Genomic DNA, 16,893 nt, shown 5'->3' with positions numbered 1-16,893 from the left:
CCTTGGAGTCAGCATTATATCTTGTCATTTGAGACATAATCTGCTTCACATAGCTCTTCACCAGCACATCTCTAGTGAATTTCTGATGCAAATAAGTCAGTTGATTCACTTTTTCAGTCTAAAATTTCTTAAAGCTTTCTTAATGGTTTGTAAATTTCGTACAGAAATCCAAACTTGATTTTCGAGATTCAAGATTCAATTCTTTATTGTTGTTATGCATGACAGTACAATGATTTTGGGATTGCAGCTCCTGAGTGGGACAAACAAAACACAAGGCAGGACAAGACATATGGAATTTAACAACATGTACAAAATACGGAATAGTCAGGAAATATGTGCAAATCAATGACAATGTGCAAAGTACGATGGATAGGTAGTATACGACAACTGGTGGGGGTGTAGGGTGTCGGTGCTTTGTGTGAGTCCTATAGTGCCTGGTTCACCATGGTAACCAAACTGGGGTAAACACTGTTTATACTGTAAGTCTGGTAGTTTGGGCTTTTACTGCCTTGCACCTTCTATCGGATGGCAGCAGTGTAAACAAATGATGTCTAGGGTGTGATGCATTGTAATGGAACATAGTGGTGGGTGTAGAGGGTACAATAGGGTGGGCTGAGGGCAGAGCCCGAGGGTGCACTGGTGCTGAGCGTAAGGCTGGATGAATGATGGAGGCCCAGTTTCATTGTCTGGGGGGAGGTCGGATAGGAAATCAGACACCCATGCACATACAGTATGAGTTGGCTAAGACCCAACCCAACTAACTTGTTGTTTGACCCTGGGTGTTTATGGTGGGTGAGAGCCGCATGTAGAATGATGGTGGATGCGTTAAGTCTGTAGGCATATTGGCGCTTGTCCTGGGCGTTTGGAGCTTTGGATATGATGTGTGAGACTATCAGCCTCTCCAAGCATTTGGTAATAATGGGAGTGAGGTCACCTGGTCAGAAGTCTTTCACTTCAATGGCAGTTGGGTGTTTGGGCACTGGAATGATAATGACAGATAGGAGATGAGGGTACAATTCTCAGTCATAGGGAGAGGTTGAAGATCAATTTGAATACTGCTGTTGTTGGTCTGCCCAGTCCCCGAGATCTCATGTCAGGTCCAGAACTTTCCTTACAGGAAAGGTACAGGTGCTGACCCGTGTCTTAAATCAGTCATAAGATACTTATCATCCAATTTGTTTCTTACCTCTTGGTTACCTTGTTAGGCTTCCTTATCCATGATTCGATTGGTTTTAATATATTTGGTGAGGCTTTCTGGACCTTTCTTTGACAGCATACCTCTCGTTTTCAACAAATAAATAATGGCAAAATAAACCTCAAGAGAATTATATAAATAAACAGAATTAGTCTTACCTTGTCTTGATTTTGTTTTAATATATTTTGTTTAAATAAAGACTCCTGACAAAGTCAAAACGCCTTGATGCTTGATGCAGTACATGAATTTATGTGGTGCTTTTATGTAAACTTACAAGTGGGTCGGTGCCGACCCCAACACGACAGTAAGGTTAAACCCGAAACATGTATCTTGCGGCTCTTTTCCACTAGCTGTACCATGAAAAGAAACTAGTTACAGTGCAGCTATGGCTCGATTGAGTATTCTTCTGCAGAAGGGTCGGCTGGGTAAAGATGCTGCCAGGTTCTGTACAGAGCAACAGTGACATAAATCCGAACAGACACGTATTTACTGTTCACACAGTGTACATCATAATTTCTGCTTGGAAGTCTGTGAGAAACAGCGTTTAGCGTTAGGGTTAAATGCTAGTCGGATTAGCATTCACTTGTGTAAATTTGCATTATGAATCCATTCCATTCAGCTGTTCTATAGCACTTTTTTAAGTAGGTGGCTGGAAATTTTTAAGTTCCGTATTATGGGGAACGCATCAATATATCACAAAGTGTGATGCTACTAATGGTAAATAATATATAGAACATGTCCTTTTATCCCTAGATAATCCATGCATAAAGACACAGAATCAATCAGATGGCCGTGAGGCAACCAGCTGAGACTGATCACGCTCTCAGCCATGTCAGTGTGAGTATGGCTGAGGTACGGAAAAGGAAAGTCAGCTTGTGGTATGTCTCTGATATGCGGTTCTTGGTGGCAGTGGAAAAGTGCTATTACATTGTGAGACTACAAGCAAGAGCTGAGTTCTTTCCAGACAGTGGGGGTGAGGGTGGGGGCTCTCAGGACCTACTGTCAAAAAATCCACAGAAGGTGCTATGGTCATTTGCAAGTTGAATATTACTGCTTGGGGAGGGAGGGTTCTCACTTGTGTAGGTGGTGAGGCGTTGGATGCCATACAAACCTTGTCTGGGTTACCTTTTTTTAAAGTTGCCTTCAATCCATCATGGTCGATGGTTGAGTTTTGCTTTTCTCCATTGCTAGTTCTTCGATTCATGTTGCTTCTCTTTTGATCCCTCTGTTTGTATCTGTTTCTGGTTATCATTGTGTGTACCTAGTTTTGGTATTTTACCTATGTTCCCTGTATCTCCTGTGTTGCCCTAGTCCCTAGTGTTTGATTGTAATTACTCTCACCTGTTCCTTGTTGCCCCTAGTTGTTTGTTTTGTGGCAGATTAGTTATAGCCCAGATCTGTCTTCTGATAATTCTCTCCTTAACATTTATAAGTGTTTATAAGCGCCTACCCTTACTCTATTCCCCAGCCATTCTTTGTGTTTGATTCCTGCATTGCGGCATTACATTCCCATATTGCTGTCTTGGTATTTCTGTGTGGTCTGAGTTGCTGCTCCTTTTTTGGTTTCTCTTTTGTGTTTGATTTGCTAAATTTAAAAAAGAAGCCTTTTGCCTGAGAACCACAATGTGGGGTGTCTTTCAATGTGGGGTGTCTTTCAATGTGGGGTGTCTTTCAATGTGGGGTGTCTTTTAATGTGGGGTGTCTTTCAATGTGGGGTGTCTTTCAATGTGGGGTGTCTTTTCTCTCATGACCCACCATAATAGCATGTCTTGGTACCACCGGTCCTCTGGAAGCTCCGGCATGGAAGTTCTGGCATAGTCCCTGAGCATGTCTTGGATATCTTTGGTTTAAAGATCTTTAATAATTTTAAGGCTATTAATCTTTTTATTCACTGTGACTGTTTTGCAATGTACAGTGATTGTATGTAACATGAAGATGCCCCGTTGTGATGAGGGCGTGTGGTTGATTATCTGTTGATCAGACGCAAGATATTCCTCCATGGGGATGTTCAGTAGGGGCAACTTTTCTCATTCACCCATCTTTTGCATGTTTAGTCAGACAGTCACTCTGCTGCTCCTTATCCTCAAACTTAGGCTGTACTTTTGAACTTTTGAACAAATGCAAGCAATCTATAAATATCTTGCTACCATAAGTCTTCATGTGGAAGTTTTGTCTTCTGAGATACACATGTCCTCCTCTGCTCAATGTGTCATATCTGTGATCTAGACCATTAGTCATATATGTTTACATCATTGATTCTAACATATAAATGTGGGCTGATTCTAAACATTACATCTTTGATTCTAAACCTTACATTTTGCTGTCAGATTATTGGCTGTAAACAGACCATTTATAATGAATTTCCATCCATCTTATTTACATAATTTTAAACAGCATACACAAGCAGTTGTATACACAAGCATCAACTTCTGCCTTTCGAAAATCTCTCTCTCATATACAGTATATATATATATATATATATATATATATATATATATATATATATATATATATATATATATATATATATATATATATATACATACACACACACAGAGGGGCGGCATGGTGGTGCAGTGGTTAGCACTGTCGCCTCACACCTCTGGGACCCGGGTTCGAGTCTCCGCCTGGGTCACATGTGTGCGGAGTTTGCATGTTCTCCCCGTGTCGTCGTGGGGTTTCCTCCGGGTACTCCGGTTTCCCCCCACAGTCCAAAAACATGCTGAGGCTAATTGGAGTTGCTGAATTGCCCGTAGGTGTGCATGTGTGAGTGAATGGTGTGTGAGTGTGCCCTGCGATGGGCTGGCCCCCCATCCTGGGTTGTTCCCTGCCTCGTGCCCATTGATTCCGGGATAGGCTCCGGACCCCCCGCGACCCAATAGGATAAGCGGTTTGGATAATGGATGGATGGATGGATATATACACAGTACTGTGCAAAAGTCTTAGGCAGGCAAAGAAAATGATGCTTAGATTAGCCTTGTGTTGGTGTAAAACTATGATATTATGCCTGTCAAAGTGTGTCAGCTTAGCCATTTCAGAACCTCTGCTAAAATCATCCTAGTATTTGCAGCGACCGTCCAGTGCAGCCATGTATTTTTTGACTTGGCCACTAGCACATCTCACACAGCTAGTCAATCTGTCACTGACTTTTTCAAACAATATATTTAATTATTTGAATGAGCTGTTGGTGAAATTTAACAAAATCATGGAACGGCTGAGGTGCCCCTGAGGAGAAGCGATGGCGAAAGGACAGAAGGAACTGAAGCGGTGTTCATCTAGCCATCCAACTAGATATCAGTAACCTTTTAGAAAACAGAAGAAATTATTACTAGATTTTGTTGTGTTACTCTTAATTTGCACATGTTCTAATGTTAAATAGTGTGTTTTGTTCTAAGTCACTTTTGTACACTTTTGCACAGTACTGCATATAAATCTAAAAATCTGTATATATATATATATATATATATATATATATATATATATATATATATATATATGGCATATACAAACATACACACACACACCATCCTTATCCTAATTGGCCCTTAGGCCAATTAATCCCCCAATTAAAGGGATTTTATGAAAATACGAAGGATGTCATGGGGTGGCATAGCAATTGACATACATTATCAAATCTTTCAAGTGGCCATGCCGCCTACTGACACTTGTCCTTCCTGACTGTCATGAATTTAGCTGTATATTGACTAAGGAGCTGGACTTTATGCAGGAAACACGCAGGTTCAACTCCCAGGTGTTAATCTACCCTTATAATTATGGTTAATGTGGCAGTGAACTCTGACCTCTTCAGTAAATATTCATCTGTGCAAAGGGTTACAGTGCCAGATTGTAAGCTTTGTAAATCATTATACTAAATAGTATGTGAGTGCATGTGGATTCCTTTCATCAGTTTATATTGAAACTGTAATTCAGACAGCTGTCAGTGCAGTATATGAATTGGATGGGAGCGAGAGATTGCTGTATTCACAGCTTAAAAATTATAGGTTTCACACAATAAGCACATTTATATTGAGCACATTTACAAATCATTAATAAGGTTTGCTCTCTAAGGCATATGATTTTACAATCCACAAATTATGAACCACACAGGGCAAACATTTACATGTATAAATGACTAGAAAATATGTGTGTATGTTTGGGTGTTTATTACGAACCATAAATGTATCGTGGGATTTATAGGAAAACAGCTGCGTTTGTACTTGTACTTCTACTGCGCTTTTACTTGTACTTCTACTGCATTTGTACTTGTACTTCTACTGCGCTTTTACTTGTACTTCTATTGCATTTGTACTTGTACTTCTACTGCGCTTTTACTTGTACTTCTACTGCGCTTGTACTTGTACTTCTACTGCGCTTGTACTTGTACTTCTACTGCATTTGTACTTGTACTTCTACTGCGTTTGTACTTGTACTTCTACTGCGCTTGTACTTGTACTTCTACTGCGCTTGTACTTCACACTTGTGAAGCATTATCTGCGTCATTTGCACATTGTTTGTGACAAAAGTTAAGTAAACAAATGCAAATGTGAAAATCGCCAAGGCCAAAGGATTAACCACCGCTGAATATCCCCATGCTGAGTCTTGCTAGATTGTTGTGGTTTTGGAACAATCTCCAGGATTTCTTTTCCCCCACAGAACATGTATGCATTACACTGAAGACTCCAGCGGTATCTTATATGCTACACTGCATCTACTGCATGTCCAGTGGTACCGGCATTCTGAAAATGCTACTGGACATTACTTGAGAATTCAAAAAAAGTAGCGGAATGAGATAAGAATTGCTGCTTAATACCATATTATTAGCTAGAAATCTTTTAAAAACATTTAATAACGAGCATTTTATCACATGAGGAGAAGCTTATATTAGGTTTTAGTGATGCCATAAAAATCTAATTATTAACACAATGACACAATGATCATCAAAATGTTACTCTAAGTCTATAAATACAGACTGTCTGCACAACTCAAAAAGCAGATGTATGTAATTGGAACACACTACACAGACAGTTGACAACTGATTTGACTATTCGGTCACTTTAAAAGCACAATTAATAACAATGGCCAAATGTACAGTTGGTATATTAAGTGTATCAAAAACTTAAATGCTTTCTTGTTCTGTTTTGTAATTTCTCGACTAAAAATCCAGCAAGATTGTAGACTAGACACCTAACCCCATTTCATTTACATTTTATAAGTGTGCTAACTACTAACATTCATCAATATATGATTTCCCCCCCCACAGATTACACTCAGAAACAGGGGTGACCAGGTATCAGCAACACGCTCCTTCCCAGCAGAGTTAAAAAGCAAAGAGCAAGGCGAAAATTTAAAAATGGTTATTGTAGTAACACTGGAGTTAGGAGATACTCAGGCCATCACTGCATTCACAGTGTTTTCCCCATTTGCAGAAATGGTGACCTATTGTTTATTTATTTTCATCGTTTCATTTTCTTCCATAGCACACTTGTTTCCCCAGTAGGCAAGATAGTAAAATATTCTATAGTTTTAATGTCTACAAATGTTTAACAGGGAAGTGTTAGGTCTGCCTGCATTCTTTGATGGGAACTCCATGTTTAATTCTCTGTGAAGTGTGAAGCCTGGCAGTCTAAGTGCTTTTGACAGCTCCCAGCAGGTGAAAGTTTAGAGAGCTGTAGGGATACAGATTTCAACGGATTTAATGAGGATGGTGGTAAATTTCTGCTATATGGAGCTCAGCACTCCACCCCTACACTCACCCTGACCACTTCCAGGCCTTTCAAGTCTCTGTAAATTTTAGAATTGTTTGCAGTTTCAGAAAAAGCTGCTGACACTGGCGTGCTAAGCTGGGCACCTTCTTTCCAGTTGAAATATTATTCCAAATCATTACTAATACTTTAAAGTGAAGAAAACTCCAAGGGTCTCTTTTGCTATTGTATTCCACGTCTGATCCGAATATAAAACGGTTAATGTCATATCTTGCATCTCACAAACTTCATAGTTTTGTATGTTTAGTCCAGTAACACAAAGCTGTGATTATAACAATATTTCATTTAAGAACCAGCAACATTGGCTTGCTAATTATGTCTAGAAATGAGTCATCAATTCTTTTTAGTGCCAATATAGGAAGACTCTCCAAGTCAGAAATATCTGTTGCAGTACTGAATAACTCTATGCAGATTCCAAGTCCTTATCCTGATCAGGGAGACCTGCACCCTCTTCCACACAGCCTAAGATCGGGGCGCACCCTGGGTGGGTACACACACTGTGACAAATTTAGAAATACTAATTAGCTTTGCTGCATGTCTCTGGACTACAGGAGGAAACTGGAGCACCCAGAGCAAGCCCACTTGATATGGGGAGAACATGCAACCCCCCCACAAAGCAGAGTTGGGATTGAACCCTCAATCTGGGAGGGGAGGACAACAGCGCCACCCACTGAGCTGCCTCATTACCCTGCCACTAAACAGCTTCTGCCCATATTTGTGAAACAATTGTTATATTTAAAGCTGTTCATTGAGGTGGCATGGTGGTGCAGTGGTTAGCACTGTTGCCTCACACCTCTGGGACCCAGGTTCGAGTCTCCGCCTGGGTCACATGTGTGCGGAGTTTGCATGTTCTCCCCATGTCGTCATGGGGTTTCCTCCGGGTACTCCGGTTTCCCCCCACAGTCCAAAGACATGCTGAGGCTAATTTGAGTTTCTAAATTGCCCGTAGGTGTGCGTGTGTGAGTGAATGGTGTATGAGTGTGCCCTGCGATGGGCTGGCCCCCCATCCTGGGTTGTTCTCTGCCCCGTGCCCATTGCTTCTGGGATAGGCTCCGGACCCCCCATGATTCAGAAGGATAAGTGATTAGAAAAATGGATGGATAAGGCTGAAACATAATGAAAACACTTGAAACTGCCAGTACTTCAGTCATTCTGTAAGTATAAGTACACGCTGCTCAGTACAATTTTATTAACATCATTAGCACATGTCTCATCAAATCCTATTAAATGCATACAGTCAGGATTTTTATGGTATATTTATGACAACATACACAATGACATTGTAATGGCTTTTATGTACGCATTGTCGTCAGATGGCTAACGCATCTGGAAAACCCAGGTTTGAACTCCCTGGCTGGTACTAAGTGGTGCAGTGGAGATGGCAGATGAAACACGGAGACCTTAGTCTGTTAACTTGCAGTGGACCATCTCTTTATTGGCAAACAGAGCTTAGTCTTTATTATTATTATTTTTTAATCATGTGGCTCAGTGGGCTAAGCCTGTGTACTGGTAATCAGAAGGTTGCCGGTTCAAACCCAGCCTCAGTATGTCTGCGGGTCTTTGAGCGAGGCCCTTAACCCCCAGCTCCCTGGGCGCCCCAACAGGTGGCTGCCCTTCACGGACAGCTTACTTCACAAAGAGCAAGTTGAGGGAGGCGTAAAAAGAATTTCCCCACAGGGACAATAAAGGATTGATTATTATTATTATTATTATTATTACGACATGTTACTAGAACACGTAGTGAGCTGAGTATACATGAGTAAAGAAATACTGGCAGGAATGTGAGTGTGTGTTGCGTCGCGCTCCTGGGCCTCATCACACTCTACAGATTTATCGAAAGCACTTAAGTTGAAAACCTTGAAGTGAAGCACATATGAAGTGGGGATTGATGGATGATGTATTATCAGCAGCTGTATCTGTAACGCTCCAATTTATCCACTGCTTGCTATCTTTGGAACATCCTCCCCATTAACCTTAGATGACGGCAGTGTGAACGTGTGGCATTTTGCCAAAGTGTGTTGCTCTTCCTCCAGATTACCAGTGCTGCCAGTTACCTTCACCAGCACCTCTTACAGAGCTATTACTGGTCAGCTGCCAAAGGCATCCAAAACCTACCTAGCTGGACATGTGGAATTTCTCTGTCCAAACATCCATGATCTACCTACCCCCTCAAGAGAATTTCAGCTTAAATTCACATGCAACAAGTATAATTTACCTACATCTTTTTTCTCATGTGCTTGTCTCCGTCACAGTCTACCATACTCTTCCTCTCGTATAAAAAACACATTTCCTCAAAACACAAAACTGGCACTTCTCTTGATATATTATCATCCGATGTCAATCATTAAGGAAAGAGGGGGCATATCAGTGTTGGATATTAGTGAACAAAAATATTTTCTAAATATGCATATGAAGAAACGATGGCGAAAGGACAGAAGGAAAGCTCAGCAATCCAGTGCAAATCTCAGGGTTAAGCTCTGCTGTTACAACCGCCAACAGGGATGCCAACCAGAATTACGCCACTAAAAATATCCAGCTTTTTATTAATTTACCTTGCAAAGGTACAGGCAAGTTCTAAAGGAACAGACAAAAGAATAAGTACATTGACAAACCAATCAATAAATCAGTCTTTCCATCAAGCAATCGCTCGTTTGGCCCACAATCAGGCCCTGAACATAAAAAATAACGCTAATGGCAGGAAAGCATGGGCATCGATGACTCAGGGCTATAGCAGCAAGTATTTTAACCCTAATGCCCATTTTCCTTTAAAAAAAAACAAACAAAAGTCCAACCCCATGTAAACTTGACTTTGTCCCTGATTTATTTCAATAGCTAGAAACACCGGTGCTGGGTATCGTTCGTTCTGCAAATCTCCAAGCTCACCATCACAAACAACAAGATTTTCCCAAGTAAGAGACTTATTCATAAACATGCATACAGGATGGTAAAATACACACCACACCCACTGTGCATGCACTGCACATTCAAATTATACACGGCGTGGTGCAAGATATTGTCATTATGCCATTGACAGAAATTGGCTGTAGGTTTGTATTATTAGTGTCTGATGTTCGCATCTAGACAGATTCACGTCTTTGCTCTAAGCTATATGTGTCCTATTGCTTTTATTTGATACCATTCCAGACATAAAACACAAAGATCTTCATTTATCAATATGTTGTAGCCATAATCATTTTTAAATGATCTGAATAACCTCTTTAATATAAGACTGCTCACATTGTAATACAGACAACATTTAATGAATTTGTATCTTAGGTCTTTTTAAGATGAATATTGTTAGAATTTTCTGTTCCTTACCTTTTTACCAGCGCTATTAAAATACTTCAATCCATTTGAAAGAGCAACTTAAGGTGCAGATTCCTTTGTACCTTTTTTGTATTTTCGTATGTCTAATATTTCAAAACTAAGAATCAGGAACAAAGAGAACTCAATAAACAATCCGGGTACCTGGCAACCGCTACAGAACAAAAGATGGTGTGTTGCTTATCTCTGCATTGATATGGGGCTTAGTGATTTCCACCATTATTACTGAAGCATAAAGGTAGCGCAGGCTGCATCTGGTTTGACTGGGTTCCAGCTGCTGAATATGACAGGGAAGTCAGAGAGTAGATTAGCACAGTTTGGAGTAATAAAAGAAGTAATCCCACAGAATCCGTGCAAACAGTTGTTCAGCCAGCCTTAATAATATATTTGGCTCTCCTATGGAGTGTTTCTTGATACTGCACACCATCTGCTCTTGCATATTTTTTTTTAATTTAAGAATTGTATTACACTTATGGTTTCACATATAATTGTCCGCTATCCTGCTGACAGTCACTGTCATTCAAATGTTACCAAATCATATACTAACATGAAAATATGTTGAAAGCTGCTACACATGTATAACGCCCATTGTTAACTGGTTGCAAAGTAATGAAAAAAATAAACGGTAATGCCTTTACAAAAGATCAAACTAAAGCAACTTACATTTGTTTACTTGTACAGAACTTTATATCGTCAGTGAGTTTAACATCTTAGTATTGTTTATGCACATGTTTCGATGGTTGCTTGCTCAGAAATCTTCCTTTGCAGTTATACCTCAAGATGGTGAAAATGTATTTGCAAAATGAAAGCCATCATTAAAATGCCTGATCGCATACCTGTCATCTTAGGTAAATTAATCTGTAGATAACAGGCATCCAGTTGACACAACCAGTTTCATTCCTCAGCTAACATCTGGTGCTCAGGGAGTCTGAGACAAATGCATTAGTGAAAGCTGTAAGAGTGGCTCATGTATGTCTTGATGATGTTAATCCAAAATAAGATTAGCTTGGAGTCCTGCATAAGGCAGAAGAACAACTGGAGCATGCTTTCATAAAACAGCCCGATGTGATAAAATTATGGATTTCACACTTATTTCCAAGAGATGAAAATGCCGTGCTGTGCTTTCCAAATCAGTTTTTCTATTTATTTTAATGTTCTGTCGTTTTCTATGACACATTCATGGGGATATCATATACAAAGCTGAATATAATTCAAATCATGAAGTACATGCACAGGGTTCAGGATCTGCCTGGAAGCATAAGGTTTCCTTTAAATCTATATTTTACAAACAGTGATGCATCAGAAACTCAAATACAGTAAAAAGAATATATATGAAGACATAATAATAATTAAGAAATAACAATTGAATAATAGTAGTACAGAGCTCCCCGTAGGGGCGGCATGGTGGTGCAGTGGTTAGCACTGTTGCCTCACACCTCTGGCACCCAGGTTCGAGTCTCCGCCTGGGTCACATGTGTGTGGAGTTTGCATGTGCATGCATCCAAAAACATGCTGAGGCTATTTGGAGTTACTAAATTGCCCGTAGGTGTGCATGTGTGAGTGAATGGTGTGTGAGTGTGCCCTGCGATGGGCTGGCCCCCCATCCTGGGTTGTTCCCTACCTCATGCCCATTGCTTCCAAAATAGGCTCCGGACCCCCCGCGACCCTGTAGGATAAGCGGTTAGGAAAATGTATGGAAGGATGGATGGAGTTTACCTTACCTTATCTTGAATTTAATATACCTTCCAAAAGCTTATTCTTATCAGATATCCATCCATCCATTCATCAATTCATCCATCCTCCAATCACTTATTCTGCTCCAGGTAGCAGAGATTTTGAATCTATATTGTTCTTTCTTTCTTTGATTATCTATCTAATACCTGTGTAGTCCTTGCAATGGAATATGAGAATATTCTTTTATCATTTTTCATTAGACCCTGCAAAAATTCAACACGTTACTGTACAAACACCAAGGTTAAAATGAAATGTGACAGCCAAGACCCAGAGCACTCAGTTAAAACATGCTTATCAACTTTCACAACCGACAGAGACCCCAGACAGAGAGCCTAGAACCTGGCTGTCCATCCCGCAAGCCAGGATTTCTGCCTGCTGGTTCCTGAGACTACTGGGCAGCATATTGCAGGAAACAGGTAATCAAAGGGGCTTTGGGATGCTGAATGGCTGCTTGACTTTAGGATGACTTGTATAGGAGGTTGACTCGAGTGCAGAACACTGGAAAAGCAGGAACTGGCACTTCAACCTGGGAACAATACAAAAAGGACTAAAGGTGAGCTTAATATCTGGTTGAAACAAGTATCCGGCACATATAATTTGATCTTTCAGAAGCCAATTGCCATCAGATCATTACTGACATTATCTGTGCTGTTTCCTTCTGTTTGCAGGGAAGCCATAATGCTCATTGGACTGTTTACTGCCCCTCCTACATAAACATTAACTACACAAAGTTCTCCTTTCCAGATACCAGTGTATGTCTGAGGGCTCCAAAATCCCTGTGTGATCATTTTGTGATTTATCTAAATTACATACAGAAACACCCAATTGCATATGTAAATTCTCTTGTGTGTCTTATTTTATCAATTTTAAAATCTCTTGGTTTGTTGCACAGATCTGCCTTCCTCCTGTAGTCCCCAGGATAGGCTCCTTAATAGGACAATTTGGTTACAGAAAATGTATGGATGAATGGATGGATGAATGGATATTGCATTCATAAACTAAACATAAATGCACATTTAGATGCACATACCTGTATGCTTGGGCAGTATTTATTTATAATGTTACGACATTATACTGCAGTATAATATGGTATTTCAATGGTATTTGTATTATGGGTACTGTGTAGGATGTACCATTTCGGCCTCTTTTATATATAGATTATATATGTATGATACATGATCTTACATGATACTGGTGGTCACATTTATATATGGCCAAACATGGATTGTATATGCATTCTTCATGCAACATACTCAATATAGATGGTCAGTACAAAACAAATAAGGGTCACATGCATTCTTACAAGATGTTTTTATATGAGAATATTCACAAAATTGTAAATTTCCCATTTAAACTACACCCACATCCAGTATTAAGCCCCATTCATTATGGATATGGATTCAGGTCATTTTGTTAGTTGAACAGACACAGATACAGTACAGATACTCCTGTGCTTGCTCACCCCTACAGCAAAATTTAAACGAGATGCAAGCCGCACTGCACACCAGCTGAGGAATTCTAGCTAACCATGACCATGAAAATAAGATGCCAGTAAACCAAAGCTGTAAAAAGATCCTGGCAACCAGAACCACACATGTGATGATGATGCACCGGAAGATGAAATGCAAACAAACTAACCCCCACAAAATCAGAAGCTGGGCTCCAAAGCAAGTGCTGAGCCATAGCCTCAGTGAGCCTTGATGACCGAGCACTGAGCCATGCATAGTGAAGCTCACTGAGCCAAGCACCTCTGGCTTGCAGCAAGATGAAACACACTGAATAGCCTGTTTATAGAAGAGTTCCGGCATAAGAGTGAGGACATTACTGTATATATATATATTTATATATTTACATATTTACAAATGGAGCACTGTTGTCATGTCATAAGAAAAAAAAACTCTCAGGGCCCCATTTTCCACCAGTACAAAGCATGATGGACGCAAAGTAGTTTTGCTTAAGGGTCCATCGATTATCAGCTTGGCCGATTATCGGCGCCGATATTTAGCATTTTTATGGTTATTGGTATTGGTCATTTTTTTTACCGATAAATGTTTTTTTTAAAAGCGCAGCTTTGTCTGTAATGCACCTCCCACTTCCTGTACTTGCCACTTTGTGGTCTAGAGTAATGCCCCGCCCACCAGACCATCTGATTTGTTAGGTACCACGAATGTTGCCAATCAACAGAAAGATGGAGGCAATGAAAGTCAAGTAGTACTGGCTGCAGAGCTCAAGGGCCATGGAATCTCCAGGAAAACCTCAAGGGGTTTCTACCAAAAATTCTAGGACACTGTGCACTAGTTGGCCAAAGGCAGGAAAGCTAAGGCTGGGCTTCAGCGGGGTTAGCGTTGTTTCTCGAAGGAAAGGTAGCGTACATTGCTGAAATTGCAACAAATCGCAATTCTCGACAGTGACTTTGCAAAAACACTACATTATAATGTCTCTAGATCCATTATTAATGCACCCACTTGCCCAGTTAAAATTCCTGATTGAAGACATCATTGATGTAGGTAAATTGCCTGCAGTGTATGGAATAAACTACAGCCATAATTGGTGCCAGTGCAATTAAAACATATGGAAAATTCTCACCATTTGGTGAACGTAACATTAGTTTAAAACTTCTAAGCATTTCGTAAATAGAATGTTAGCTTATGTACACACGAATGCTTTAGGAAGGTGCACGTCCATCTCCTCGGGCGAAAAGCGGTCTGACTTGCCAGGCAAACACGCCATTGTAATAGTAATCCTCCATAGCCTTTTAAAAGTGAGCTGACGTGCAATTCTGATTGGGTGATTGCTTGTTATGGCCAAAACACGCCTCTAAATAATTATGAGAGATATTAGGACAAACTTTTGTGCCTTGTACTGGTGCAGAGTCTGTTTTTTTTCTGGCATCAGAATAGCAAGATGAATTTGAACGTCGCCCATAAACGTTAGTTGCCCTTAATTTGCTTTGCTGACAGCTACTTTGGGAGATATTTTAACTTCCGAAAACAACATGCGAATACACTTTGTGGCACCTTGTGGAGTGGTAGCACACTATCAGATATACACAATGCATGAGAGATTCATTCATAAACATTGTTTGCCACTTTGCTACTAAGATAAAAGTAATAAATATATCCATCCATCGATTTTCTGCAACCGCTTCTCCTATTCAGGGTGCAGGGAATAAATATACCACAAACCCAAAAAACCAAAAGATTATTCAAGGGTAATTTTTTAAATAACCTTCTTCTGTAAATCTTCTGAGCTGCTAAAGCACTCATATAGTAACAAGAAAAGTCACTGTAAAGCTGAAAACCATCTAAATAAATTGAATAATTGCTACATTAATTTTAAAACCAAGCTCTGATATTCAATTTAGAGGTATGACTATCAATGGAAAAGAACCCATTTTGGTTAAATGACATTTTGTTCTGGGACATGTTTGGAGAATTGTACGTGTTAATATCTTAATTAAAGGCTATGCAATTTGGGCACTGATAATTCGAAAGTACATTCTCAGGCTTGAGGAAACTCAATTTATTGTTTATGCACAGGCAATTCAGGCTCATTTCTTGAGACAGAATACCTTCTGATATCCTGAAGGGAGGCGTGCCACCAATAAACAGTGGCTAAAAATAAGATACTTATTAAAATTCAACATCTGAGAGAACAAAGAGGGAAATGGCAAGATGACGGCATGGTGAGCACATAAATCAGCACCGTCCTCTTTGAATCTCTCACCTGCAAGTGACTACCTGGTGTCCAGTCATTATGGGTATTTGCATAGAATATGTGTATTCTATATTTAAAATGTTTGTTTATGTTATCAAGTCCAGTTTACAGGAAGCCTACAACTGCAAGGGAACATCCTGGATGGGATCATGGTCAACTGCAGGGAGCGCAACCACATTGACACACTATAGAAAATGTAGGACTACAAGAGGAAAAGCATTTATGCTGTGGAAATCTTATAAAACAGCATTCCCACTGCTGAGGGATGAAACGTGATGTTATACACACAGGAAAGGCCAAAATCAGATGTGAATTGTAACAAGCAAAACTTCCTAAAACATAGATATGCTCACTCTTGAGCATTTATCACAAACATGCTTACTTAGCGTACAGCAGTATACGTACCAGTAGACAGTATGCATACTGAATGAAGCCAGGTGTACAGTATATATGGGATTTTTGTCCTAATCAGACATGCATGATAGCTGCAGCAAATGAGAGAGGATGGAGCAGCACTGAAATGTTGACTTTTTTTCTTCACTTCATTTTTTTCATGGTTCATTGGCACAATATGGCCCCCATATTATGTGTTATTTTCCTCTTTCCATTAGTATCCATCCCTTCACACCCCCCACCCCCCTGTTTATTTTATGGCATGGTGCACAACATGAAACATATGCAAAGAATTGTGTTTTTGGACTTGGATTTAGATCTCTGTTTATATTTTCTTTACTTTTAACTTTGTTATATCTGCCTTTTAAATTAGCTGATGGTTTGTCATAACTGTTGTAGGTAAATGCATGTGTCCTTTTATTTATGAATGTGATAATTAATAGTCATGCTTTCCTTGTTCCACATAATAATATCAGTAATCACGTTTGTTTCAACACCACATATCATATTTAACTGCATTAACGTTCACACATACCATCGGATATCACTAATGAAAGCCAAAGGCATCGGAGGAAGTTTGATATGGGGGCAGGGGAGGAAGAGAGCACTTATTTAATTTAAAAATCAAAGGTCTATTTACTGGAGAGGGTGCTACAGTACATTCTGGGGGTACAAACTATTGCCATGGTTTATTTTTTGTAAAGTCTTAATCATAATCATCCCTTCATTTTCACTTGATTTTATATGGTGAGATTCATGATGTCAGCA

At 39.8% G+C, this 16,893-nt stretch overlaps 1 long non-coding RNA gene across 2 annotated transcripts in view; it reads left to right on the top strand.

Moving 5' to 3' along the window:
* LOC125751242 (uncharacterized) overlaps window positions 1–13,819 on the top strand; it is a 35,679-nt gene extending 21,860 nt beyond the window's left edge. Inside the window, exon 4 of one of the 2 annotated variants that reach the window (XR_007400563.1) lies at window positions 12,330–13,819. This is a non-coding gene — a long non-coding RNA (uncharacterized LOC125751242). Of the gene's footprint in view, window positions 1–1,948; window positions 2,129–12,329 lie in introns of those variants that run through there. The other variant, XR_007400565.1, reaches the window with a different exon arrangement.
* Window positions 13,820–16,893: the final 3,074 nt, after the last annotated feature.

The sequence above is a fragment of the Brienomyrus brachyistius genome, chromosome 10, assembly GCF_023856365.1.
Source record: "Brienomyrus brachyistius isolate T26 chromosome 10, BBRACH_0.4, whole genome shotgun sequence".
Taxonomy (NCBI): domain Eukaryota; kingdom Metazoa; phylum Chordata; class Actinopteri; order Osteoglossiformes; family Mormyridae; genus Brienomyrus; species Brienomyrus brachyistius.
Note: the sequence above shows the minus strand (reverse complement) of the source record. Positions and strands in the feature narration are given on the sequence as shown.